General features: G+C 47.2%; 1 long non-coding RNA gene across 1 annotated transcript in view; it reads right to left on the bottom strand.

The window, feature by feature from the left end:
• Window positions 1-1375, bottom strand: part of LOC309358777 — a 28907-nt gene extending 27532 nt beyond the window's left edge. Inside the window, exon 1 of the long non-coding RNA XR_014163588.1 lies at window positions 1203-1375. This is a non-coding gene — a long non-coding RNA (uncharacterized lncRNA). The remainder of the gene's footprint in view (window positions 1-1202) is intronic.
• Window positions 1376-5022: the final 3647 nt, after the last annotated feature.

Genomic DNA, 5022 nt, shown 5'->3' with positions numbered 1-5022 from the left:
TACGTATATTATCTCAAGTTTCTTGGGTCGTCAGCTCGCATTTGGAAATGCTTGCCCCCATCTTTAATGGGCAGCCCCACGCCTGAGATATGGCCTCTTCCCCAAAGCTTCCCATCAGCTTTTGGGAAGCCCAGATGGGTGGGGTATAAATAATAAAATTCTTATTATTATTTTGGTGCGGCTGGCAATGGTGACTGGCACCAGACCCAGCCTTCATTTTCCCATAGGGGTTCTGCACTTGTGCCCGTAAGCACAGCATCAGAAATAATAAATGTTCTGATAATGAGCTTGGGATTTGGGGTTCACACTAGCACACAGGCCAGGTGGAAATCAATTTCATTCATTCTAGGTTGGAATGTTCTGGAAAATATGCCCCAGAATTGTTCTGGAAAAGATGGGCAGGTGGGGAGATTCATCTCCTGACACACCAAGTTTGAGGGTGTCTAATTAAATCTAGGTCCTTTCGCCTGCTCTTCTACTACAAAAGGGAAATTTGAGATAAGTTTGAGGTAAATTTAGCAAGGAAAGAGCATAAAAAGAGGCAGGCCTGGAGATCTGCCAAAGCCGCCCTCACAAAAGTCGGCCAACAATGGCCTCACACTCCTGTCAGCTAATATCTGCCATCAGATGCCACATGGGGTGGAGAAACCAGGATCACAGAGTCTCCAAAATGTCATTTTGGCATTTTAAGAGGCTGGACAAAGAAGAAAGAGGTTTCCTTTCCCCCTTTTTAAAAACTGAACTATAGCGGAAACAGAACACCAAACGAGCCCCAGCGCCAACAGGATCAAATTCAATTTTTTCCTCAGCGGTGCCAGGTGTGTGTGAGAAAATATGGAAACTGAGGGCACCCAGTTGGGCCTCGGGAGTCAACAAACACTCCTAAATTGGCAAAGACAACCGCAGGCCAAAAGGATGACGGTTTTTATGGGCCCAAGGAGATATTAGTCAGGAAGCCATTTCAGAGTGCCTGAGGGCATCGTAAACAAATTTGTTTCCCGGCACTTGTTTGGCGTGACAGAGGTCTGCCAGGCAACAAGGCCTGCAGTCCAACGTCCTCACAGACGGCCCTGATGACGGCCGCCATCTTAGGTGGAAACTGGTGTTTGCAATTCCCTTAGCGCCACTAGGGCTAACCAAGTTCTGTCATAAAAAGTGACAGGGGAAAAGTAATATAACTGCCCACAGGCAGCGTGATTTACCTCAGACGGGCAAGGCAAAGATGGGAATGAAAAATGAAGAAACAAGGGCTGCGAGGGAAATAGTATAGAAACTAGGACAGATGAGGGAGACCCTTCTGGAACGTTCTGCTGGCTCTGGACCAGTATTATTGAATTGAATTAAGCTGCCCTGTCTCACCTCAGCTTGCTGAAGGAGGGAGATAATAATAATAATAATAATAATAATAATAATAATAATAATAATAATAATAAAATTTTATTTATATTCCGCCCTCCCCAGCTGAAGCCGGGCTCAGAGCGGCTAACAATAAAATAATACAGCATTCTAAAATCAATTCATTATAAAATCAAATTAATGGCAACCATTGGGCTAGAGTTCTATGAGGAACTTGAGATATGACTTGAGGGGAAGCTGTTTTATTACAAAATGGTGCTGTGGGTGGTGTTCACAGAGATAGTCTTCTCAAAGCAACCCCATGAGGTAGGCTGAGCTGTGAGAAAGAGGCTGGGCAGGATCCCTGTGAGAATTTCATGGCTGAGTCTGTGGGATTTGAACTCAGCTCTTCCTAAGTGAAAGTATGGCATGAGATTTTGCTACTCTACAAGGGTTTTCTTTTTCCAGGCACGAAAACAGGAAACACCTTCAGTGGGAACCAACACATTGATATTTAACAGAAAGGCAAAAATAAGACGAGCGTGTTGAATGAAAGGTGTGTGTTCGAAAACACCTGGTTTGATATCTGGAGAATCCAGCGCACTTAGAAGAACAGCTTTCACTTCAAAGCCACAACGCTAACCAAGTTTCTAGTCCTCAGGACTGAAGAAACAGCCTGAAATGATGGAGGCACTCTCAGGGCTGGCTGTGTAGGGGCTGAGGGTAGGATTTCCATTGCTGAGGCGCTGCCCCATGAGAGCCAGTGTGGTATAGTGGTTAGAGTTCAATGGAGATGGCCTAACTCTGACCCTATACAGTCAGCCATGAAGCTCCCTGAGTGACCTCGGGACAGCTACTCTCTTCTCTCTCGGCCAAACATACCCCACAGGGTTCTTGTGAGGATAAAACGGGAAGAACAAGAAGGGCTGACTTCTCCATCTTGAATTCCTCAGGAGGAGGGTAAAGAAAGAGCTAGCAGCCGTCGAATAAAACAAGTGCATTTCCAACATCCTTTATTTGAAGCCGGGATCTGGCTTTCCACGAACTCTGCTTGGTGCCCGATGAAGAAAAGTAGATTTAAAAATAAAATAAAAATTGACCATTTTTGCAATACAAACAACAACCGCACAAGACACATACAACAAAAACCATAATAACACTACTAACACGATTTGACAATTCAAATTTGAATACTGATATACCTATGACTACACCTTTTTAACAATTTCCCCCCACCTCTCCTCCCCCTACTTCCCACCACTGTCCGCCTTATTGCCTAAATATTCCTTCCAGATTTTTTCATATTTATCTATTCTTAATTTGCATATACATGCAATTCGTTCGTATGTAGCTAGTCTGTCCATATTATCAATCCATGTGCTCAATGAAATCTTTTTGCGGCTCTTCCAATTCATCAAAACAATTTTTTTTTGCTTCCAATATGGCACAGTACACCCATTTTTTTTGACCCCTTGTAATCTCCCACATTTCCGGAATTCAGAATTAAATTCAATTCCCCTAAATAACAATTTATTTTTATTACTTTTGCTAGAACTATCCTCACCCCACACCAAAATGATCTTATCATGGGGCAGCTAATCATCATATGTACTAAGTTTGCATTTTTACTCCCACATCTCCAGCAGTAGAAAAGGAGATTTAAAAAGCCGCCCGGCGCTTTATATAATAGGAAGCGCAAGCGGCGTCAAGGAAGGGTGTCCCGTCAGGAATCTTGCAAGGAGCCCTGCCACTTTATAAGAGAATTATTCCAAGCAGGTGGTGTTGCGGAGCAAGATGGTGGGGAGGGGGAAAGAGAAGAATCCCCCCCACCCTCCCGATGTATTTATACCCCCCACTGGGATCAGCAGACGAAATGGACACCCAAGGGATCGGGTTGCACGAAATCTTGGCCCAGGCCCCGCAAGGAGGAGGAGGAGGAGCAGCAGAAGGCGTCCCGGTCTTAAATTAGGGGCTTCCCTTCCCCTCCCCAGGCCGGAGGTGTCACATGTGTCCCGCCTGTCAATGCAGCCGGCTTCTCGCAGCTTGTCCTCCGTGGTTGACATGGACAGCTGTTAGGCTTGGGGGGGGGGTTGGGAAGAGTTAGGTTAGGCGGGTAAAAGTCACCAGCCCCGAAGCTGACGCAAGCGGGCAATGGAAACGACCCACGTCAAGAAGCGGCGGTGGCGTCAGAGCCGACGGCAAAAGGGGTGTGCGCAAAAACCACAGGTTGGCCCTCTGCAACCCGCAATCTTTCACAATGCGTTGCTTGGTTGGCTGTGCCAGCCAGCGGCATAGCTGTCAACTTTCAGATTTGAAAATAAGGGATCAGCAGCCTCGAAAATAAGGGATCAGCAGCCTCACCTGTCCTGGGGACAGTCTACGGGATATCTAACAATCCGGAATAGCAGCGGGAAGCAGCGTTGGAATAAGGGAATTTCCCGCAAAAAAAAGGAAAAGTTGACAGCTATGGCTAGCAGAGGACGGGGCAGTGGAGGCTGGTCAATGCTAGGCTGACATGATGGCACTTGCGGTGGGAACGATTGCCAACTTTATAATTTCGCCTCCGAGACCCACTCTTGCTCACAAACAGTGGAAAGAATGGGGCCCTTTCTCTTTGGCTTTATACCCACTTACAAAGGCCCACAATTAGACACCAACCATCTGCGTATGGCTTATTTAAAATTTTTTATTTAATATGGGACGCGGGTGGCATTGTGGTCTAAACCACCGAGCCTCTTGGGCTTGCCAATCAGAAGGTTGGCGGTTCGAATTCCTGCGACGGGGTGAGCTCCCGTTGCTCGGTCCCAGGCAACCTAGCAGTTCGAAAGCACGCCAATGCAAGTAGATAAATAGGTACCACTGCGGCGGGAAGGTAAACTGTGTTTCCATGCACTCTGGCACTTGTCACGGTCCTCCGTGCACCAGAAGCCGTTTAGTCGTGCTGGCCACATGACCCAGAAAGCTCCCTCGGCCTGAAAGCGAGATGATCGCTGCAACCCCTAGTCGCCTTTGAGTGGACTTAATTGTATGTGGATTTCAAAGCATCCCTTCAAAGCGTCTTTGAAGGTCCTGGCTCTGTGGACATTGTTTGTATTAGTGGATCCAGACGTTTTCCGTTGGCCTTCTCTGGATTACACATTTAAGTCTCCTTCCTGAAGAGCCCCCTGTCCAATGCTTTGCTCTGGCCCCTTTGCAATGTCGTGTGAGCCTCCCTGCTGTGCCTCTGTGAGATCAGGGCAGCTCGGCCAATGGCCAGTCAGAGGCTGTACTGCCAACAAATTCCTTTTTGCAGGGTTCAGTATAGTGTTGGGGAATCTCAGGGCTAGGTGCCAAATGCAGCCCTCTGGGCCTCTTGACCCGATCCTCAGTAATCTCCCTAGTCCTCCCTTGAGCACTTTTACCTGGTTGGAATGTGTCTTCCAGGGGTGATTGTGCCTTTTGCTTACCTGGACAGAGACATGGAACCAGCTGTACAAAGTGGTCACTTTGGACTGGGGCACTGCCCGTTACCAGCATGTGGCCCTCGGAAGGCTCCTCATGAGGACATGTGGCCCTTGAGCAGGAAAAGCTTCCCCAACAATGCAGGGGAGGCTGAACACCAGTGCTGCCTAGAGATCAGTGCTTGGGGTAAATGAAATGTTGCTTCAAGTTCTTACTTTTTAAAAAAACAAAATGTACTGTCTTTAT

The sequence above is a fragment of the Podarcis melisellensis genome (assembly GCF_964234715.1).
Source record: "Podarcis melisellensis genome assembly, chromosome: 16".
Taxonomy (NCBI): domain Eukaryota; kingdom Metazoa; phylum Chordata; class Lepidosauria; order Squamata; family Lacertidae; genus Podarcis; species Podarcis melisellensis.
Note: the sequence above shows the minus strand (reverse complement) of the source record. Positions and strands in the feature narration are given on the sequence as shown.